The sequence below is a fragment of the Poecile atricapillus genome, chromosome Z (assembly GCF_030490865.1).
Source record: "Poecile atricapillus isolate bPoeAtr1 chromosome Z, bPoeAtr1.hap1, whole genome shotgun sequence".
Lineage (NCBI taxonomy): Eukaryota > Metazoa > Chordata > Aves > Passeriformes > Paridae > Poecile > Poecile atricapillus.
In genome coordinates, this window is record NC_081289.1 from 32,431,458 (window position 1) to 32,455,805 (window position 24,348).

Below are 24,348 nucleotides of genomic sequence, written 5' to 3' on the forward strand. Positions count from 1 at the left end.
TGTGCTGGATATGGTGAGAATTGCTTGCTTGTGAAGTGCCTAAAATTGGGTGATGCCAGTTCTCCTTTCTATATAATTTTTTTAACAGCTAATAGATTACCCTGAGTCTTTTATGAACTGTCATGAAGGCACTTACTTTGCTTTGTTTTAATTTCCCAGGAGTATATTTTTATTTCTTTCAGTTTCCTAAGTTGTCCTTACCTATGTTTTTATGTCCCATTTCTTGCCCCATGATAAGATCATCAGAACAACACTTCATGATTTGGCCTTATAGATGCATCAAAACTTATGTGCAGTGGGAAACATTGCTTACTAAATTTAAACATCAAGGTGAACTGTTATTTACATGCAAGACAGCTTTACTGCTATGATAATTTATTTATTGCATTTCTAGTGTACTGGGAGCTTTGCAGCACATTTTGCTAGGTGTGCTCTCTGCCCTTTGAATGCTGCTATTTTGGAATTTGCCTGAGAATAGAAAGCTGGTTGATCTAGTCTTGAAGCTTGATATTTGTCTTTTGAAAGTGAGAAAAAAAAATGTAATCACCATTCTTTTTAAGCATATGGAAAAATGTAAATAGCAAGTGTGAGCAATTGCAATTTCCTTTCTCTTTTAATCACACTGTGCAGGAATATATACAGGTTTTATGATCTGATTGCCTTCTTCATTCAGTGTAATTCACCACCATAGGGATAAGTACTGCAGGGTAGGTACTGTGAGAGGTAAAATATATATTCTTCTTCAAGGTGGTGCATTCTATCTGCTTAATAAATCTGCTTCCAGCAGCTATAGCCAGGCATTAATAATGTAATTTGTGTCAGTCCATAGGGGCCTGGCAGCAGAGGAATTAGGACACCTGGCCACAGAGCCAGAGTTGTGAGTACAGGTTGTGCTCCAAATGTGTGCTGACAGTGGTTCCCAAGGGATCGTGCTTTAAATGAAGGCTTAGTCATGCAGGCTAGCAAGTGGAAGGTGAGCAGGTGTGGTGCCAACAGCCTCATGCTGGTCCTTGCTGCTTCTGCATGTTTCTGGGCATGCTTTTAACTGTATTCACCCAGGTGTCATCCAGGACTCAGGGAAACGATGGATGTGTTGTAGGTATATATCACTGCCCTCTTACACATGGATTTAGTGGTAATCAGGAAAATATTCCCAAGTCCCCCAGCAAGGTGCATGGTGTGCTTCAGATTGAGAAAGCTTCTGTGCATCAAAGGGAGACAGCCTTAGCTTTCCCAGAAGTAAGATGTAAGAGCAGTATGTGCTGTTACTCCGCTAATACAGTGATTAAATTTTCTGGAACCTTATTCCAAAACTAACAACAATTCTTAATGTGGCACTGGATGTTCTGTTGGGCCCCACTGGATGCAAAGGCATCTAGTCAACCAATAATGTCTTTACTAAGTTCTACTGCACAGATCCAAAGCTTTCTCTTGCCGAAGATGGCCATTTGGTACACCCTTATTTAAATGCACAGGCTGTCCTTGAAGCATGTTATTCTTAAAATAGATTGGGAAGATGATATTATTTGCAAACAAATGGAACAACAGTGTCAAATCTGGTGGGGTAGCACTGTGCAGTCAATTGAAATCAAGACTTAATAACTTCTCTGGTAGGGGAAAGAGGGTATTCTTCTTAGCTGGCAGTAAAGTTTCCTGCCAACATTTTTGATCTGCTATTGTTTCAGTCTTCTTTAAAAAGTATCATATAAAGCTCCAGCTCTATTATATTTCTGCAAGCTCTTTGTCAATCTCTTGGAGTCTCTTGGAGCTCTGGTGCCTGTGCTGGATGAGGCTTTGATCACCACTCCTAGCAAAGAACAGCTGCTCCTTTTCTCTGGACCTGTGCATCTGAGGTGCATCAGTCAAGGAGAGTTATGTGCTATAGCGCTCAGTCTAGTGAATTACTGATGCTAAAGAGGGAAGATCCTGCTGCTATCTTGTGCTCTGTTCCTCCCTCATCAGGCTGCATAGTTCCAGCTGTCCTCTTCACTGTCTCTAGAACTCATCTAACTGTACAGTGACCTAATTCAACTCAGCAGCACTAAATCATAAAATAATTCCAAAACAGAAGCAAAGTATAGGGTTTTTGCTGCTTAGTAAGTTGAATTTTCTTTATTTTACAGATAGAGCATAATAAGTTATACAAAGGGGGAGCTGAAGCTCCTCTGTCTTTGGGAAAGGGGAAACAGACAAGGAAGGGAGAGAAAGAAAGTGATGGAGCAGGACCATTGCATCTTAAAGCAACCAGCCATTGCTTTAAGCAAACAAATCCTCTCTGTTACACATCTGGCTATACTCATATCATCTCAACACCTCTCTGCCTCCAGGCTTCCTTCTGCGAAGTAATGATGTTCTGCTATTGCCATTTTACAGGAGAAAGCACAATTAGCTGGTCTCTTGACAGGGCAAGAAACTGAAGGTGAGTGACTAGAGGTGAGTGTTTGAATCACTGGCCATTCCTCCTTAGCAGAAGGGGCATCTAATCTTTCATCCTCCCTCATAATTCCTGCTCTTATATGGTAACTGTAGTTCTGCTTATGAGCACACAAGAATATTTTAATACTGCATTGCAAAGGCAGAGTTTTGGTATCTTTCTCTTGTCCTTTCATCCATGAACTATTACAAATAATCTGCTAGCCAGGGGGCAGAATGAAGGTTGCTTTCATTTGTCGCTGCCCTTTTGTGATCTCACTAGTTAGCTGCCAGAATTTTCTGATTTTTAAGATAAATATGCTAGCACTTGGATTTCAAACTGCAAAACCCTGTTGAGCATATTCATATCCAGGAGTGCTCCTAATTGGAGTTTTTATTAAATTTTTCTTTGTATTCCGGACTAGTAACACAAAAAGATATTATGCTGTTTGAAAGCTTCAAGCTAATAGACACCAAAGATTATCTTGCTTCTACATAATAAAAGTCACGGTGCAGACTGTACATGACACTCAGGGACGTGTTTAAAAGCAGTGTAATCAGCTTTCAGTCTGAGCTTTCTCTTTGCATGCATTTAGAAAATATTCAGACAGAAATATTCTACTCACTGGTCTTGCAGAGCTTGCTTTAACCAGCCACTTGTAAAATCTTTGGGTAGCATGGAACAAAGGCAGAAAATAGCCTATATAACATCTTTGAATGAAGTAACACACTGGAATAGAATGCTTCTGAATGATAAATTAATTGCATTTCAGATCAGTCCCAAATAATTTTTAATTATCTACATTTTGGTCAGTAACCTCTTCTACTTGTGGAAAACATGCAGACAGACTGCACTTTACTTGTTCATATTCTGGGAGTATTTTTGTGGTATGGAATACTTGGTATCCACAATACAAGCTGTACTATTTAGCTGTGATTAGTTACTTAAGTCATTTGTTATTATTTCCATTACCTAATTGGAGGAGAATAATTTATAATTAGCAGGGTGAGTTTGGCTTTCTGAATAAGGCAGTAATTTGTGGGATGGGGTTTAACAGGAAGTGGAATTAGGACATTTTCTCTTTCCTTGATTATACAGGTCTTGTCCTTAGAATCAATCCTGGAAAGTTAAGTTATTCTTAACACTTCAGGAAGGGAATATCTTGGTTTTAGGTACTGTATGTTATTTAAAAAGGAATGCAGCTCTACACTTGATAATAATTGTGAGAGGAATTGTCAGTACAGTTTGGTTTATGTCAGGGTGTATACAACATGTGCATTGTGTCTATTGTGTACTTGGATATCTTTGATCTATGGGCTGTGGCTCTTCAAGTCACCCGTCAGCTTGGACCTGTGATTAGTGATAGAACTGTAGACAGAGACTAAAGGTTTGGTGCAGGGTTCTAGTTAAAGCCACTCCTTGCTCTTAAGGTGGCTTCTTGGTACCTTCTGTTCTGTGGTACATGTGGGTAAATGAGTTAGGATTTTTGATAGTTAAGAGCCAGGAGTTTATTGCTGCTTCCACTTTTGGTTGGACTGGAAGTGTTTATAAGGATACATTTAATGTTAAAGTCAGGATAATGATGACAGTCAGGACTAGTTGGAGACTTCAGCTTCTGCTGAATCTGTATAGGGATATTATACTCTGGGTAGCAGTATTAACTCTGGACAAATCAATGTCATTATGTTGCTTAAAATATTATTTCAAGCTTCAGTTTTGGATTGATTTTAGTAAGTTATTCTTTTTCATCTGAAGTTTCAGTTCGATCTGTATTTGGCTTTCAAATTGCATTTTGAACTCTGCCCAGTGAAAATGAGAGACTGAGAAATAGAGCAAGACTGAAATAAAAATAAATAAAAATAAAAAGTGACAGGACAGTGCATTGAGCCTCTCACTGGTCAGTGGTGAGTGTTTGAGTATTGCTTGGAGGGTAATTTCAACCTCTGAGCTTATACAGAAATGGTATATTAGATGTTGCAGTGAATTATATTCAGGAGGTGCTTGCTACTCTTCAAGGATTATACAGAGGGACTTGTGTGATCTGCTTTCTGACTCAGATGTCTGCATTAAATACCTGCTTCTAGATGGAATTAATCAGGTCTTTTTACTTTTTTTTTTTTAATATTGGCAGTAGCACTAATGAGGATCACTGACTTTTCAGTAGTCCTTCTCTGGAATTTCCTTAGATTGTTTTGTTCAGTGATCGATCTTCTTGTCAGTTATTTTAAATAACGTTTTGAGTCCTTTTGGCAAATACAGAAATACTGTGAAGATGGGAAAGCTAGAGTGAAGGTAGGTTAGTTCATTCCAGCTTTGTTCAGGCTTGATCTAACTCTGAAGCAAATGCTTTTCCACAAAATGTTGGGTGGAGACATCCCAGATTCTGTAGCTCAGCCAGTCTGGCTATTTCTGTTGGAAAATTTTATTTATTTTATACTTCTGTTCAGGTCAACTTTCTGCTTGTTTCTTCTTTCTGACGCATGTACAGACTCACCTGGTTCCTATACATTTGATAGAGTTTTCCCAACAAGTTCAGTGGTGTGAAAATATTCAGTAAACAATACTTAATCACCCTGCCCCACCCCTGGAAAGAAAATTGTAGTGGTGAAGAGGCTTGAACAGGAATTGAATCTTGCTTATCTGAGGGTTGGTATGAACACAGAATTCATTAATCTGCAGCTCTAGCTCAGGCAGGCATTTTCATTGCTCTTTCCTCCTCATTTCCCCTCATTCTCTTGGCTGCTTGTCCTTGTCTGGCTCTTCCTCCATGATGGTTGTGAGTATGACTACAGAATATGTTGGACTGTGGAACTGTTCTGGATAGAAAAAATTATTATGATATTGGTGGTACAGATTATATTTCAGCTGATTCACTTCCTTAGGAGACTACACAAATGTTTATGCTGGGAGGACACTGTGAGAACCAGGATTGGAGGTGGAGTAGGAACGGCTTCAGCTGGCAAAAGCATCATTGCTGCCAAAGCCTCAGTCCCAGGAAAGTGCTGTGAAAGCAAAGGCAAAGATGATCAAGTGACCAGATATGGTGTTGGCAGTGGATCTGCTTGGAGCAGGGTGTTGGACTAGGTGAGCTCCGGAGGTCCTTTCCAACCTTAATTATTTTGTGGTTCTATGATTCAGACTTAAATCCTGTTTCAAGCATCCTTTGGCTCTGCCAAGAATTGGCACACATTTCATTCAGCACAAATACAAAGATCAAATATCAAAACTGTTTAACAGAGATAGAGGCCCTCTGAACATTTGGTACGTTCAACATAGTAAAAGTCAGATCACATCCATACAATTTTTATTTATTAAGAAGAACACTATTGTTACTTTTCTTTATTCTTTTCTGCCTTATCATAAGTAAGAATTGTGAACACAGCACTAGGTAGTCTGCTGTATTTCAACTTGTTAAAATTTGTTAGTCGTAAATGTTATGAAATATGAAAGGGTGATGTCTAGGTACAAACACATGCCAAATTTTCTGTGGTACTCATGCCTGTTCTTACATAGCCAATGACAAAGCAGGCAGTGCCTTCTGTGGTATGAAACTATCCTTGAAAGCTCTGGTATCATCTCTCAGGATCAGGGCCACAGTAGTAGGTAGTAGGCTGTATGTATAGTGATGTTGAACATATACCTGTTTCCTTCTTCCTTGTCATGAAGCTGCTGCTGAGAGCCCTTTTCCGTTCCAGGTGCCTGGACTCGTGCAAAATGCAGAGGGAGCAAAAGAGAAGGCAGCCCCACTGTAGCTGCTGTAATGCAGATATCAAAGAAAGTGCTGAAGTCCATGGTTCCCATCCATCTGGCATGTCCCCCCGGTATTCCAACTCTGTCAGCCCCTACTATTTTCCAGTGAGATGATATTAAAAAAGACCACAACATATTGCACAAAGAGATCCAAGGCCAAAAAAGGAGCACTTTGTCCAGGGCTCAAAGTGATATACCATGCTTTTTCAGCAGCCTGCACATTATCAGTTAAAAAAAATCCGTAAAATTCTTTTTATGCATGAAAGTAAAAACAGGACACCTAATGCTAAAGTGTAAATATAATGTGTTCTGTAGTATTTTGCTGTGTGGTTTGCTGCCTCATGTGGGTCTGCTGCCAGATGTCCATGGTGAGAGAAGATCATATGTACTGACCAGTCACTGTGTCCTGTGAGTGGGGTGAGCCAGGCTGTAGTCACAGCACCTCTACTTGTCAGTGATGTCTGTGGTGAGACAAAGTAATCCTGAAGGAGAAGCTGCCCTTTTAAAGGAAGGCAGAGAGCCATTGCACATTACATGTTGGCATGATATATACTGGTTATTTGAACTAGAGAGGGCAAAATACCTTAGGCCTGTTGCCCAGGCTTTATGAGTTTATTTGAGTTTATCTGACAGCTTGCTGTCCCCACTCTGTACCTCACCCAGGATGTGCAAGGTGCCTCTGAGTCAGCTGCTGCATCACCTCTATTTACATCATGGCTGTGGTCTGGAGTATAATAGGCCTGATTCATGTTGATTCATCAGCAGCTCAAATGTCTATACAGTCTGTGCTACATTATTTTTCTGGGACATTATTTTTCTCCTTTCTTCCTTTCTGAGGTATTCCTACTCTTCACCACTCTTTGCCATTAGCCAAGCTTGATTATGGGAAGATTCAGTGTTCTGCAGTGAGTTGCTAGAAGTTCTTCCTTCTCCTGCCCCCACCTCGCCTCCCCCTCATGTCAGATGGGTCCTCGCTGTGCTGCCAACCTGTTCGTGTCTGCAGGGGGCTGCCCCTTCAGTTCTTGATGGCCCATTGAGGCAAGTATTTGGCAATTTTGTTTCTTCTGCTTTTCTGCTCACTCAACTGGATCCTAATCTGTTCTTGTCCCTTTTAACTTCATGCAGAGCTGAAGAACATTATGACACAACGACATTAAAAGCATTGCAAAATGCTCCTGTATTTTCTGCACAGCAGTTGTGGACAAAGCTCACAAAATACTGTGTTATTATGAGCTTCAGGGACAAATAATGTCTACTGTACACAGGCTGCTTCCTTGCTGCTGTGAATGCTCCTTTCTGAGCCCCTGGTGCTCTCTACAGGGCAGATGCACCCTAAGCATTTGTTTACCTAACCTCAGGACTTTCCTCCTTCACCCTATACTCAGCCTTTCATTCCCATCCCTGCTCCATCCTGCTGGCTGTGTCCCTGCAACTGCGTGCCAGGAAATGGATTGAAACCTATTGCAGAAATGATTAAAACTGAAGGAAATTTCTGAGGGTTATTTATACTCCTGATGGCTGCAGCAGTGTAGTCAGCAGCACAGCACCATCATCCAGTTATCAGGCAGTGCCTGGCAGAAAAAGTGGCTCTGGCTGGATAGGAACCTCTCTGTTGTCTTTGCCCTGCAGAAGACTAAGTTTTGTGGAGCTGCTCACGCCTGACAGGGGCCTGTCAAAGGAGCTTCAGTGTAATAAGAGGGGGGGATCCAGAGGATTGGCTCAGCAAGGCCTTGAAGAGGTGGTGGGGCAGGGTGAGAAGAATGGGAAGATAGGTGGAAAAGAGGGTAGGATAACTCAGTGCATGTAGACAAGGCTGGGGATGCTGTCAGAATGGAGATAGGGTTAGAGTAGGCTTTACTGGGGAGGGAGAGAGCTGAGCATCAGATCAAGTAGAGGGGTGTTGAAGGGGACTGTCATATATTGCCCAACAGGTATAGCTAGAAAAAGCTCTGACACGCTTCCAAACACGCTGACTTTCAGTGGCATGGAGATGAGTTTATGTGCCTGAAAATCTACTTGGTTCCTATCCCTATAATTTAATAAAAATAAGACCTGCCCTTACAGATACTGCCTTGGTCATGTTCTCAGGCCATCACAGCTCCAAAAGCCACACGAATACAACCAGAAGAAAAGACAGAATGTGCGGGGAACTGGCAGTTGGTGGAAAAATTCAAAGGCAATTCTTCTTGCCAGCTTTCCTAAGGTCTCTAACTTCCTTAAACAGTCTCTGCCCAGCAGTAGATGTTACATTCTCTGGGCTCCATAGAGATCAAACACCTTTACTGTCTAAAAATGCTCACCTCTCAGTTTTAAAGCTGAGTCCCTCTTGGCTTTCATCAAAATTAGCAGAGCTACCCAAATAGTAGATATGATGAGGATCAGTCTTTTTCTGTTACCTTTCTGCACATTTTCCCCTGCCTCATGCTAAATATGCCCACTGTTGTGTCAGAGCTCTGTCCCTAGGCTTGCCATGGCACAGACACTGCGTGGAGGAAGTCCCCTAGCCTATGGTAACACACAGACCTCATGTTTTGGGTTAGTGAAGGGTAAGCAATGGTGTACAATTTCAGGGAGGATCACTGGTTTGCAATCTCTTCAGGAAATTGTAATGTTCACTTAGCCACTATCCTTAGTCTGAATATGTTAAGCCCACTGGTGAAAAGATAGCCACAATTTAAGTTAATTGTGCAGTTACTGGAAACAATAAGAGCTCTCTTTGTAGTTAGTCCTCCCACTCATGGTATCAGCTAGTTTTGTATCCTTGCTATCTCACACCACAAACCAGTGGGGAGAAAACAGTAATACTTGACTCTTTTTTTAAGTGGAGGAGGCAACATTTTTGCCTTCTGTGCAGCTTTATTCACCAGCAAGTTTGCATTTAACTGCAATTTTCAAATGTCTCCCAAAAGATTATCACAGATATCCTGAGAAATATCAGCAGCGGAACTTCCACTTTATTGTGAAGAAAGAAAACAAGATGAAGTGAAACTGAGGGAACTGGTGACAGGACTTTCTGTCTCTAGCTTTAGGTTTAGTTTGTTAGAAACTGTTAAATAGGGAAGTGAGCTGTTTTCAAAAGATTTTTTGATAAATTGCAATCCAATGCTTCCATACTTTTCTCTCCCATTTACACCACAGGGCCATGGAATAGGTAATGAGGTAGTATTCTGTCTCACCAGTCCTTAAATCCAGAGAAAGCAAGAGAAAGAAAAATAGGCTGTTTGCCTCTGAAGTGCTAGCAGTTGACTCCAAAGGATCATGACAAAGCTTCTCATTGATAGGAGCATGCTCTTCTTCAAGTGTAAGAACACTATTTTGGGCTTTATGGATATGGGCTCCAATGCTGGCAAGATTTAGATACTGCTGTGCGAAAAACTTTTCCCTGGACATTCAGAAGGAATTTTCAGTAGCTCTGCACATTTACTCCCCGAAGCGGGGGTTTCTGTGTGCTTTCTGTGGACAAATGCTGGTGAAAGCAAATGAAAAACCATGGCACCTAAATTAAAGCCAGAAAAACTACTTAGAAAACCAGATTGTTCCCTTTCCCTTTTCTCAGTCAGTCATCTCAATTCTTATGGAAACCTTCTTAACAATTGCAGCATAAGCATTTGTATGACTTTGTGGGGAACTATATTGCAAAAATTGCATATTTTTTCCCAGGGGCTGTTTTTCATCTGGATCAGTTCCTTAATCTGGTTAACCATGCAGCCACACAAATATTTATGATGGCACAGTACAACAGATGATCTGGGAGAAGTTGTGGGAGTGAGAGAAAGTGGGGACTGCTTTATTGGTAATCATGTTCACTTAAAAGAATACCAAACTGTAGCTTAAAGAAGGAAGGAATAGCAGTAGAATGACACATCTGAGAAGGGAGTTAGGGCATATGCATTATCCTCCAGAAATGAAAATACAGCTTCAAATATCAAATGGTGCTGTTACAAGGGATGAATATCAGCTGACACAGCCATTTCCAAATGTTGTAATCTGCAGGCGGAGAGACTTTTCAGTATTTTGATCTGTCTGAAACTTCACTTTTGAGGAAGCTGGGAAGCAGAAGATGCAGATGGTGGATCCAAACAGGAAAAGCAATGATCTGCCTGTAGATGACCCTGTGCCTCCATGTGATTCACAAGATCTGAAGTGAGATGCTATGTGAGCGTGTTTTGGATAAATATGCTGGTGTCTCTGTGTGTTTGTACAGATGGGTTCTTGCATATTCTTCTCCTGAAGGTACTTGTTGTGGGTTTCTTTTGAACGGGTTCTGTCACCAGAAGGAGATAATTGCACACAGATGTATTTACTGCTATTTTCTTATGAAGCTATGCTACTTGAAGTGTTCTTCTGGGCCCTGCACGTTGCAATGGCACAATAGCCTTTCCAAGTCCTCACAGAAAGATGACGCGGCTCCTTGTTCCATATTGCTGGTGTTCATCCTCACTGCTGGCACTTGGCACTTGGGTTTGCATGGCTTTGGGAAGGGGCTGTCTCTGTACCTGCCCATACCCACCAAAACTGACTTTGCCGGGCCTTTGATGGCCTCTGACATTTCCTTAAATATGTCTGAGTTTTATGCCAAAGTATCCTAATTCCAGTGCATTCAGGTTGAGAGGAGAAAAATTGAATGAATGCTGTTTCCTGCTTCCTGAGGCTCTACTACATTTTTTAAAACCCCTCAGAGACAATTTCCAATCCAGAAGGGAGTTCAAAACATGCTTCACCATTACTAAGCTAAAGCAGTTGCCAAGTCTATTCAGAGCCTTACAGCTACATGTGCTATGAAATGCGTTTCTGGACAGAGGTTCAAAGTGCTGGACTGTGTCAGTGCTGCAGTTTCAACTCCCAGTTTGTAGCTGTTCTTTCTCTACAGGACCCAAGGACAAATCCAAGCTAATTTTGAACATGTTAACTCAGTTGCCTACAGCAGTCTAGTTAAGGGAGCAAGGAGTTAATAAAAAATGTCCTGTCAAAAAATCAAGGTAGATTAGGCAGCAATGAGCTCCATAGTGCTGCAGGTTTATGACTGTCCCTGGTGCAAAAGAGAGAAGTTTGGTTCTTTTCACATGGTACAGTATTTTGGGGGCTGTCATACCTTTACATTGTGAGGGACTATGCTTCTTGAATACTGCTGAGAAAAGTATTCCCTGTTCACATCTGCCTTTTAAGAGATTCTCTAGACACTATTGCATATAGTCTCATAGTTGTACACAAGGTAAGAATAGAGCTTTCTGCTCTGTAGTCAGTGTTGTAGGAGGATGGACTATGTTCAAGTACTTTGATTCTAGACTAAATGCCAAGTCTGATTTAGCCTGGCATGTCTTGTATTAGTGTTTCCAGGGACACATGAACCAGTTCCTTTCAGAAATGTTTTTTAATGAATGAAGTTCTGAATATCCAAGTGACACTTCATTATTCACTGCTACTTTATTTCAGTAGATGTTCAGTCAGTATCTCCCTAGCTTTTAAGTGAATAATATCATTATACCTTCACTTCTTCAGAGGCTCCCAGGATCAAAGATGTCAACTGCACTGTGATCTTCATTAAAAGGGAAAGACAACAGGGAGAGGGCTGGCTCATGCAGTGAAAAGATATTTTAAAACTCTTTGTCTCTTCAGACCATCATAATGGAAAAATGACTCTCACTGGGTAATGGATGTAGGGTAAGAAGCAGAACAGTGCTGAAATTAGACAATTTGGTAGTTTTCTTCTTTTGTGCATGGGGAAAGTGCTTTCCAGATCATTACAAATGCTTTGTTTCCCCCACGTTCAACTACATTGTAGGAAACCTGATGGGAAGAATGACCTTGGGAGTAGGTTTACAGTTTCAGCTGCTCCAAATATAAGGGCAGGATTGTTGGCTTATAAAGCTATGACTGAAAAAGTAGTAAAAATTAATCAATTGCAGGACCAGAAATACGGACAGCTGTTTTAGTGCTAATGTTGCACCTCTGCATAACTATACCAGAACCCTGAGGGCATCCCCCTTTTCTGACTCCTCTTGCCCAGCCCTCTGGGGCTCCCCCCACACTGCCTACAGCCCAGGATCCCACATCAGCCCCCTGGGGATGTTGGTCCCTGCCCAGTGATTCTTCAGCCCCTCTCCAGCTGCCCTCTTCAGCCCCTCTCCAGCCCTGCTCAGCTGTGAGTTCCCCAGGCTGGGACCACCACAGGCCTATGTCCCCATCCCCACAGAGTTACCCAGTGCCTCTGCCCAGGACTCTCTTGGGTTTCCTGGTACCTCCCCAGCATTTCTGTTTTGCCACCTCTCATAGGAAGACCCCAGCCCTTGCAAGGCCCTCACAGTCAGGTTGCTTTTGCTGGAATTCAGCCAGCACCTTTCTGAGGGGTTTTTCCTGGTGCTTTCTCAGATACATGAATACATCTGAGCTGACTAAAAATATTCTTATCTATTATTCAATAATCTCTTCATCTTTCACCTTGCTGCTGGGTTGCTTTGTAAAACTTTAACAATAAGCTCATTTGATTGAAGTGGAGATAAGGAGTCAGCTCATAAATGCAGATTTTTGCTGGGGAGCGATTTGTGAAACCCACGTGCCTTTGGCCTGTCTGCTTGTTTCAAGACCTACAGATACTACCATAGGCAGTGCCCTAAGAAGTGTGTGCTTGCTTATTTCCACAGACATTTCAAGTATGTAACATAGGACAAACACGTTCTTTACCCTTTATTTAAAAATATCTATAACAAAAGCACTGAGCTCGACTCTAATACCCGGGAATAGCAAATGAGCTATTCACCAGTATGAAGCAATGCTCTAAACAGAGTGTTTTCATCACCATATTTGTTTTTTTTTTTAATGATTCTTTTTCATCAGAATATTTGGTGAATGTATTTGACAATGTTGCCTTTAAGAGTTTATGACAGCCACGTGTTTGAGGCTGGAAGGGAGGGAGGAAGGGAGGTTTACTAATGTGAGAAGATATTGCAGACCACAACAACCCCCTTTCCCTCTTGTCCTGTGTTGGCTATTATGACACGGTTCTGGTTTTGGAAATACATGGTTTCTATTTTTGCTCCTGAAAAAAAAAGAAAGGGAATATATTTTTCAACAACATTGTGAGAAGAAACTGTCATTTCCCAGCCTGCACAACATTTGCATGCACTATACACAGGTGATGTGAGAACGTCTGTTTCATGAAGATTTGTTCAGGAGTGATAAGGGAAGCCTATCTCTAGCCCAGGCCATGGTAGTATGTGTGCTCTGAAACACTTGTCCTACCAACCTCAGAAAACTCTACTACAAGGTATCTGAGGGGTTGCCCCAGTACAAATTGGTGGTTATCTGTCACCTTCTCTTCCTTTTGCCACCAATGTGATAGGTGTGATAGCAGTGACTTTTTTATGCTTGCTGAAGAATCTCTTTCACTTGAGGTATCCCTCTGGGTTTCCCGTGTAAGAAGTGCTGAAAAATAAACTATCTATTTTCTCAGGACTTCATGGAATCATGGTCTCAAAGGACGGGAGGGTTAAAAGCTTTTTTTAGAAAAGAACTTATCAATTAAAAATTAATTAAAAATATCTTAATAGACCTCTTTGGCCTTAACTGTACTGAGAAAATATACTGATCTAACACATAACTTGCATAAACCACAGTTGTGTATAATACTGTCAGAGCATGTCACAAATTTCTGCCCTTGCTCATTCTAAGGACAAAATGATGTTTAACATTGGGATAGTTAGAAAACAATTTTATTTCATACATTTTAACACTGCATTTTCCCTGTACAGTGTTGAGCTTAGTTATTATAATTTTGTCTTCAGTAAAGTGTTTCTAGTTTTGTTGTTGTGGCTGTTGTTCCCTAAGGGTATTTGGAAATGAGATTTAGCATTTAGAAAAATGCTTAGATATAACAGACCTCCAATAATGAAATCAATGAAAAGAGTATTTCTAACTATAAATCCTGAATACTTTATCATTAATACATGAAAATTGCTATTGTTTGTTGGGTACTGAGTTTTCCATTCCTGGTGCATGTAGCCACTTATTTCTCCTGGGCATATTCTGTGGACATCTGGAAATCTCCATTCAGAAGGGCCAGTTGACATGTTTTCCACCAAAGTGTATGTCAGATGTGCCAGAATCCATAGGGAACCTTTTGAAAAAAGAGGGCTGTGTGACCAGTGCAGTGTTATGGCATTATGACCAATAAGCTAGTTTAATTTGGAAGCAACAGCAGAAATTTCCTTTGAGGTAGAAATAAGTGCAATTTTTCTTTCACTTACCTGGAAAAGTTGGCTTACTTCAGATCTGGAAGGAGGCATGTATGGCTAGGCAGGATTCAGGAACTTTCCAACAGTGACTCTTCCTCACCTCTGTGCAAAGGTGATCCATATTTTGCTATATGTGCCTTCTCAGGAGACAGATTTTTCTTCTGGGGGAGCTCTTCTCCATGTTTCCTTGTTGACAGCAGCTTGTCTGCTTTACCCTACGTCTCCCCATTTTTATCTGAACCATTGAGGGCATCTGGAGGTAAAAGGAAAGTCCCAGATCAAGAACTTTGAAATGGCCAGTGCTCACTTTCCCTAATGACCATAGCATCAGCAAAGGTGCCAGTGGGGCCTACACTTGCAGATTTCTTGATTTACATACCTGTAGATTACTGAAATATGATAATGTGTTAAAAAAAGACTCTTTCTGAGTCTTGTTTTCCAAATATTGGCCCAGAGCAAGTTTTCACAGCTGATACACAATGGCCTGATAGAAATATTTGTGGTAGAAGTTCTGCCGCGTCTTTAATACCAGCAACGCTTAGTCACTGGATGACTTTGTTGTCAAAATTACTCTTTCTTTTGCAAATGACAATATGTTTGGGGAATATTGCTTGGTGCTTCTAAGAGTAGAGTCTCTGTGCTGGTTGGTGGTTAGCCAAGCCCACGGGTCCTGGGTGCCAATGTCCCCGTGCAGCTCTGCCAGGAGCAATAAGGGTGGGTGCTCATGCAGCACTTTTTATCTTCAGGTGGGTTCACAGAGGGTGTGGGACCTGCTTCTCACCAGCTGCACTCACTCTTGGCTGCTGAGCTCCAGTGGCAGCTCTTCTGTGGCTTGATGCAGGAATGATCCTGGTGGGACACATGTCGCCTGTCACTCCACATGTTGCTTGGAGAAAAAGCAGCATGTGCCCTAAACCAGGACATGCAGCACACCCCAGCTCAGGCACTCACTTTTTGCCATGGCTGGTTACCACATCATGCCTCCCTGGAGGCAGGACATCTCTATCAGCCTACATAGACAACGATGTCTTTACTAAGATTTTTTTAATGGAAACACACCAATGAAGCATATCGCTTCCTAAATTCTTTTCACTACTCCATGTATGACTGTGGGAGATTTTCTACCTCCTTTTGATCCTGATTTAATTTCCCAGACTTGGAGCACTCCTGATAAAGAATACCAAATAAGTAAAATTATATTGTGTGTCTGAGCAGCATTCAGGGTCCTCATGGAAAAAACGTTGACATGGCAAGCTCATAAGAGGGCACTCTGCCTTTGTGGAAGTGCTGGACGACCTCTCTGTGGACATGACCTTGGGAAATACTCAGAAACAATGGTCTTACATGTTGATATGGACAGAAGCTACCTAGAATTTGGATAAAAAGGCAAATGTATTTGCTGAGCCATTCTTGTTAAGACAACAGCTTGTACTGTTTGATAACAAAATATATTTGTTATCATTGGCCTAATTTAGCAGCAGGTTTTGTTCAGCACATAATGTATAAAAACCCTTGAAAAATAATATTGTGATCCAAGACCACTGTGCTTTAGCTAACATGGTACATTGCCTGCTTTCAGTTAGGCTCAATTCAATGAAAATTAGTGCCAGTTGTGTTTCATTAGTGCACCAAAAAGAGAGTTGTGTTTTTGTTTTCCAGAAAGTTGCTGAATCACATCACTGTGCAGAGTACATTCCTCAAATGGCCTTTCTCTAACAATGGAAAAAAAAATAAGCAAAAAAGAAAGCAGCAACAAACCTGCATTAAAAGTCAAATGAAGAACCATATTATGAGGAAAAGTAATAGTATCCTTTTATTTTATTTTATTATTTCTCTTGCTGCATTGTCTTGGAATTGAAGGGCATAGAGTACTCCTTTTCTGTTTTACTGCTGCATGGCTTGTGCTTAACAATTTATGCTGCAGTGCTAAGACCTGCTCTTGCTCCCCTGGAGAAACACACTAAAGTATTATTAGATCTAAGTGCATGGGAGGAAAAGCTCTTAGTATAATTTTTTATGTATAAATATTGCATACTTTATATTCACCCTTAGACTTTTACCAAAATATAAGTTATCTGATGCACACTCTGGTGGCCAGTCTTTCTGCGAGAAGAACTCACAGGTGCAACATGGTAAATAATGCATGTGTGCTTGCCACATATTGTGCTCTGTATTTTATTTCTGATTGTTGTTTTTAATTCAAGAATGTGCATACCGCTCGGTCAAACAGATGTTTTTTAGCTGCTATTCCTTTGGTCTCTAAGACTGAAACAGGGCTGGTTTAATAACACAGCTCCCTATCTGTTAGAAAAAGAAAAAATCTCATCCTCTGTTTTATTGGACTATAATAAACACAGCAATGCAGAGGCTTTTGGTACAGATTTCTGTCATGCTCAGCAAACACAAATCTGTCTAGGATGGGCCTTCTGGGCTTTACAGCCATACAAATAACTACCAGCTTTCTGGACCTTCACTACAGGTATACATGGCTTAAAGACTTAAAAATTTTTGTGTATGCACATGTGAATTCAAATACATGTGATGTTCTGTTCAGTCACTTAGCCTCTAGTGACAATAACTAACTATGACATTTCTGTATATTCTGTCTTCTGAATAGGCTCTGCTTAATACTGCTTCTCTTATGTTGTCTGTGACATGGTTAGCCTTTCTTTAGTTTTTTTGTTCAACAGGAAATGCCAGGCTTTTCTGAGTGCATCTTTCCTTTTCTTCTAGGCACTGCTCTATTACTTTGGCTGTAGGTGTTGGAAGATGAAATTCTGCTCATCTTCCGGGCAAACAAATCCCCATCCTACAATGTGCAGATAAGCTGCTAAAATGCTGGGACAGATAGACCTGGGGAAACACTAAGAAATTCCCGACTTCCTGTATGGCACCAAGTGTGAGCACAAAGAAGAGGGATGAAGAGGAGGACGGTAGGTGTGAATCTGCAGCTCTCTTGTCTATCCCCTGAGAGGCAGGTCTGGTGCTGCTCTCCTTGTTTGCAGGGCAACTGCTCTGGCCCTTGCGTAGGGCTCTGCTCCCTATGACATTTTCCTCCTCTACCTTTCTCATTCCTTTCTCTCAGGGTCATCACTTAAGGTTGTAAACTCCTCTTGCTAAGGAAAAGAAGGCGGCCTGCTCCCTCTATAGGCTTCCCTGGTTGTTGCTTTCACAAACCAGCTATCCAGGAGATCAGAGCTGCATGCTTTTGAAGACTGTCAAAAATGCTGAAGTGAGATGTGTTTTGTCTTTCTTTTAAATTTAGAGATGGTTTTTGTGTGTGTACATGTGTGTGAATATACATTTGTGTGTGTATGCATGTGTATGTGTGTGTACATAGCCCACACATGTTCTCTAACATCTACGTATAAAACTACTTTTCCTGCAAAAGTCACATAGAGAGCTGTTTTACTGTTTAGTCTTTTCTTTAGAGCAAGTGCATGATCCTTTTGTGTGAACTTGCTGTTTGTTAATGGTTTATGACAGCAACCTCCTGACTGCATCCTACCCTTATTAATGGAAGAGACACCATCTGAGCCAGCAGTTCCATGATCTCGGGCTTCCTCCCCAATGCCCTCTATCCCAACTGCTTTTCTCTCCTCTCTGTTCCAGGACTCTGGCTCCTCAGTTGCACCAGCACTGCAATTTCTGGCATCGTTCTGGTAAGAAAAGCAACCTGTATTAAGAACAACTCTGTAAATAAAAAGCCTATTTGTAATTTGGATCAGCTCAGTGACCCGATTTAGAGCACAAACCCAGAAACAGTAGCAGAGAAGCATGAGTGTGAAGAAGCAGCCAGAGGCAAGGCAGGGAAGGGAGACAGACCTTCCCAAGCTGTCCTTGCAGCTGAAGTCCCCCTTTTGTATAACTGCAGCTGCCAGTGTACCTTTGCTCTGGCACAGCTATCAAAGGGAATTCCCCTGCACTGCCTGAAGTAACACTTTAGGGAAAAACTGACACATTGGTGAGTTATATATTAACCATTATAGAGAGTGGTGGCATGAAAAGGCAGTGAGTTACAGATTAAAAAAAAAATAGCAACATATCCATTATGCAGGGCATGGGTAAGAGCTGGTAGGAAAAAACGGCCCAGCTTTTTCCACTAAATTATACTGTTTTCAATTCTACCATACTTTCAGAAATGTGAATATGTTGTTCAGATGTTTTCAATGTTAATAAAGGCCTCTGAGTGTTTCTTGTGGGTAGCTGAGGGGAGAAGGCAGGAAATGTTTTAGCTAAAATGATGCAGCTATTTCCAAGGAAGTGTCAGAAGAGCAGTATACAAGATTTCAGGAGTTACAGAAAAAAATAATCATAGCAGTCATTCAGCACTGCACTCAGTTTTCCTTCCCAAACTCTGACCTTGCTGTATGTTCAGCATAATCAGAGATCTGCTGCAATGAAGTTTAGGTTCTTATGTCTCTTAGGACACAAATTAATTGCTTTAACTTAAGTTTAAAAGCAGAACCTTGCCAGAGATGACAAATGGGAGTATTATATATCACCAGTAAAATGACTAATGTTTTATTTGTCTTTGAAGTTCCTGGTGAAAGCTGAAGCATAATGGTGAAAGAAAAAATAATTTAAGTTACATAATGCCTCACATATGGAATTGATAATGCTCTGTTTTTATATGGAATACATTGCTTTTCAGTGGTTATGTTCATATATATCTCTATATATATAATGAAGATGATTCCATTTGGCATCCAATATGTGCTGGGCATTTATTCAGGAGATTCAGGAGATTTAAACTTTTTGACTGAAGATGAGATTTTTTTAATAGAATATCCTTCTTTCAGTCAGTGTATTCTGCTGCTTAATGAAAAGAACCCTGTCTATGTTTCAAGTGAGTTGTTTCATTTTCTAGAAACATTTTTTTGACCTTCAAAACCAAGAAATGATCCTTGGTTTAGACTAAAATACCATCTTTTTGAATTGAAAAAAAACAAACCCAAACTACCCACCCCCCTTTTTTCTTTTTTTTTTCTTCCCCAAAGCACTTCTTATTTTAGTAGTAATATATTTCCTTAAAGTTGTTTGCTTGGAATTGAGTTGCATGAAATTTATGTGGCCAAGACTTTAAGCACTCTTACATAATGAATAATATAACCAAAATCCCTGAGGTCTTCTTATCAGGAACTGAGTTAGACAGGCACTTAGAGAGACCCTTTTTCTACTCCCAATACTCTGGGAAGTGTACTCTGCATTTGACAAGGTGAAATAAAAAGGGATTCAGATAACAAAAGGACGGTAACAAATACTAATGCTTACAGGAGAGTTGAGGGTAGGCCCTGTTCAGGACAAGATATTGCTCAAGTGTATTTGGGAAGAGAAGTACTGACAGGGATTTTCTCTCCACCCCTTAGATCTGCTGACCTCTTAATGTGGGTCAGGGTTGCCCTGGCATGTGGAGGCTGCATCTCCTTTCATCCCACCCTGACCTCTTGAAGAAAACAGAGGCATGAGTAAGGGAGATGAATGATTTTGCTTAAGTAGCTGGTGCTGGCTGCCAAGGAGGCAACCTATGACAGGACAAAAGTGGTGAAAGGCAAAAAGGGGTAGGCAGGATTAGGTCAAAAGAAAGGCTAAGCAAAACCAGAGAGAAAAACATTTAGGCAAAGGCTTAGCCCAGGGATGAGTGAAGCAGAGTTTCAATTGAATTGGTAAAACCCAGGATACAAGTGTATTTAGGAAACGTGTGATTGTTGTTTGGGTGCAAGGGCATTGTCTGTATACTAGCATTGCAGATACTGATAATCTCTAAGCTGGTGCCAGAGGTCTGTCACACACACCAATTTGGAATTGCTGCTAGTTTTCTGAGTACAGTATGTACAGATGATTATTACAAGTCTGCAGTAAGAAGCACACAAGTTATGCTTGTACCTGTTATTCAGACTCCAAGGAAAGGGTAAAGAAATGTGGGTCTTTTATGTGATAATTTTGATCAGTCTCATCAGAAAAAAAACCCAAACAAACAAAAACAACAAAACTTTGTACTTGCCTATAAATTAAACACCTGTTGTGATTCAAATACAACAACATCAATTTCGGCTTGTTGTAAATGTTTTGTATGCAGGCTTTGGCAACATCATTTCTCCTCACAGGAAGAAGACTATAAGACAACCCAGCATTACCTTTCAGAGGGTTGTGCCATCATGCTACTCTATTGTACCACCAGAGTGTTGCAAAGAGTGCCTTGCAATGTGGAGCTACCCAAACCTAACAAGGCTTGGGAGTGACGTATTCATTACTATATGCGTGACCTCATCTTCAAAGGAAGATTAGCATTAGCAAATTTATGATGGAAAGGGAGGACTTGGTTTAAAATTAATTTCAGTGACAATAGGATTCAATAAAAAAAATAGAATCCGTTCTTGTCATTGTCCTCTTTGCCAGTACTACATGAAACTGTTATTTTTTATTTCTGCAGAGGCAATCACCACAAAAATCAGGAGGAACAAATTTCTCATGTATGTGTCAAAGCAATGTCAGAAAGTGGTGTTCAGAGCAGTTGGTATGGCTGTTTGGAATGCTCAGTGGGGCCATGAAGATCATGCTTTGGGCTGGGGGCAGGCACCTGCAACTGCAGGGCAGTGAAGGGAGCTGCCAGTAGCTGCCAGCAGCTCTGGTGTCAGACCTATGCAAAGCATGACTAAAACAATGCCACTTCTGAATACAAAATTTCCCTATTTCTTTCTTGCTTTAGTGAGAAGAGCTCTGCAGATGTGGAGACAGGGACAAAAGCAGCCAGTATTTCCTCTCTTTCTACATGCTAGTCAGCCCTGTTCATGGGGCACTGGCTCATTCCTCTGGCTTCTGAACTGAGAAAAGAAGATGCTCCTCTTCCAAGTAACTAATGAATCATCCCTTTTAGTACATAGCATGCATGACTGCATTGTTAAAAGCAGTCTTAATCACTCACTGAGAAAAATGTTATTGATCATTTCTCTCTTTTAGTTGTTAAGTGGAAGCCTTGGGAGTTGTGACTCACAGTCTGTGTGCTGTGGCAAGCCCAGAAAGACTTTAGTAGATTTTCAGATAATTGTAGGAGCCCTCTGCATCTTATTCCTCCTATCTTCCTAGTATAGCTATAATTTGGAAAAATGGTAGATTTCTTAGTTTTCTATTATTCTAGAAATCACTGTTTTGCAGATGGATTTGGCCTGAATTTTACACCAAAATTCAACAAAGAGAGGGATTTGTGGTAGGCAACTGACTTGGAGCGGAGGATAGGGCAAAACAGCTTCTAGTCTGGAGGATGCAGAGAAAAGTGAATAAGTAAAATGTTTTCAATGTGACATGGGAAAAAATGTATCTGTAGCTATTTCAAATATAGACAGATATACTGATTGACACACTTATGTATTAACTGCATAAAAATACTAGTGTGAAAGATTATTATTAATGCAAAATGGGAATGTTTTCAACTGGTGCAGGATGCCATAGTTAAGACAGTCTGTACCCTCTTAATTCAATCTTTTTATGTTTGTATGGGTTGTATTATATGAGTCTCATATATAATATGTCTCATATATGAATGAATATAATATGAATATGTATTCTATTATCACATCCAACTTATTTAATTGATTTAGTCACTTGTTCCACAAAAAGCAAAAGAAGCTACAGGGCCTCCATGGAGAATGAGGAGGAATAAGATATGTAGGGACATTTCTGGTAGTGAGTGATTGAAGCATGTTTGTTGTTATCAATTTTTTTATGTTATTTTCCCATAATAACCTTTCTCATTCAATCTGAACAGAGAGCTTCCCCACATACCACTCCATGACACTACATGTCATATTTCTGGTCAGCACGTCCTCTGCTCTCCTACCACAGCCTTCCTTACCTTCTGGAAAATGGAACCACCCTCTGCTGTGACCAGACATTTAGGAGGCAGAGGTAAGAGGAATAAAAATGCACCCAACTGTTGACGGATGGTGTAATGATACTAAAAACACATGCATTACAAGACTTCATCATATTTGACTGTGGCTGGGAGAAAAGGTGATGTAAAATAATGTATGATAATAGTTTTCTTTCAGCATCTTTGCCTAGCACCAGATGAGTAGCTTTTTGTTTCTTGAGCTGTCATTGTTGGGAAAAGTATTTCCATCAGCTGTAGGTCTTAAACATATCCTTTTATATATGGAAAGGAAATGGGATTTATTTTGAGACAGAATCTTGTCCCCCATGTGCATTGCTTTGGTGAATGTGGTCACTTGATGGAAGCATGCTGCCATGGGGGAACAGCCCTTGGGATCTGTCCCTGTATCAGCTCAGCTCTCAGAGAATTACAGAAATCATTGTGGAGGAAGCAGATGTTCCCAGTGGTATCACAAAGGACAAGAAGACATTAGAGAAGAAGGGCATGCTAAAGACCCTAGCAAAACTGCATTTGGCATCTTCAAGAGAGGATTCAGTGAGAGCAGAGATTCAGAGTGAGCCTTGCTGGGGTGTAGCTCTGGAGAAAAGCTGAGAAGCTCCAGAGACGTCCCCAGCCATCACAGGCTGTTGGTGGGGGTTCATGTTTTGTGTGATGACCCTACAGGTGCAGAGGAGCACTTGTTGAGCTGAAATCCCAGCTATGCTCTGGATGGGGTCTAAAGGGTCCTAAAAGATCAGTGAGAAGCAAATAGTAACTGTATAAAATTCTAGCCTTTACATAGTTTTGTCATTGTAGGAAATACCTTTGGCCTTGACAGCTGAAAGTGGACAGACTTGCTATAATCATCTGTAACAGTTTTTGCAGAGATGCAGAGATAGTTATAATAGCTAGCACTTGTTCTTTGTGAGTAGTAGGCATCAGGAAACCAACATCTTTAATAAGAAACAGCAATTTGAACTTCTGACTGGGACTTCAGTTTGAAGTCTCTCTAATACTCTTAAAATGCATTTCAGTTTAGTAACCTCATTGAGCATCAGTTTTTGTTTGGATCTGAGAGAACCTTTTATTATCTGCTGTTTCTTATTTACAAAAATAGTACTTAAACATCAAAGGAACCTTTAAAAAATAAGCTTCTTGGAACACTTCAGTAAATGGCTACTAATTGCCCACCACTTACTTCATAAAACCCGTTTCTCTTTTATGGCTCTTCCTTGCAAAGCCCCAGTGAGACTGAGATAACTCCATATCTAGCATCCCTATATTTAAAGTATAAGATTGTGACCCTCAATGCATTTTTTCCCTTCTTTTCCCCATGTATTTCTAAGTCTCAGGTCTGCTTGTGAAACTTCAGAGCCAGGCCATTGCATTGTTCATCTGGAGAATTCCCACTGGTTTCCACAGTCAACCATGTCTATGGTTATAGTCTTATACTCCTGTCTGACAGGAACATCCACATGCTATCCACCTTTGCATGTCAACAGAGCCCCAAGCTGTGTTTCCACCTAACAGGAACACCAGTCCTTAACGGGAATCAAAAGTCAGGATGACCAAAAAAGCCCTGACCAGTCATGATCCATGTGTAGTGGGTTTTCTCTTTCCTTAGTGTAGACTGGAATATTGATTTCAAAGCCATACTGAGGTCAGGTCCCACTGTGTGCAAGAGAGCCAAGAGTCCAGGGTTCAATATTGGGACATTTCTTTGAATGTCTTGAAACACTGAATGCCTCCTCATTTTTTTTTCTGCCTTGACCCAGGCCACAAAATGGATGTTCTATACCAATTATTTGGGACATAACATTGCTGGGCAGCTGAGAAATGATGTAGCAGTAGATGACCCTCACCTCCTTCCTAAAGACAAATGACATTTTTACCCATATATTTTTGCAACTATACTGCCAGAATCTGGGAATACATTACACAAGCTCAAAACTTTAAAATTTTCATAAAAATCAGTATTGTCCAATTGCCTACCAAAAAAAGGCTTTATTATTCCTTATGAGAAATCTCTCTATTTGATCAGAAATATCTAATATTAATAAAACACTTGATTTTCCATTTCTTGA

At 40.7% G+C, this 24,348-nt stretch overlaps 1 long non-coding RNA gene across 1 annotated transcript; it reads left to right on the plus strand.

The window, feature by feature from the left end:
- The first annotated feature begins 16,081 nt into the window (after positions 1-16,081).
- LOC131572974 (uncharacterized) lies at positions 16,082-20,700 on the plus strand. The gene is made up of 5 exons (XR_009276099.1): positions 16,082-16,193; positions 17,128-17,327; positions 17,480-17,626; positions 18,007-18,056; positions 20,502-20,700. It is a non-coding gene; the product is annotated as an uncharacterized LOC131572974 (long non-coding RNA).
- The last annotated feature ends 3,648 nt before the right edge of the window (positions 20,701-24,348 follow it).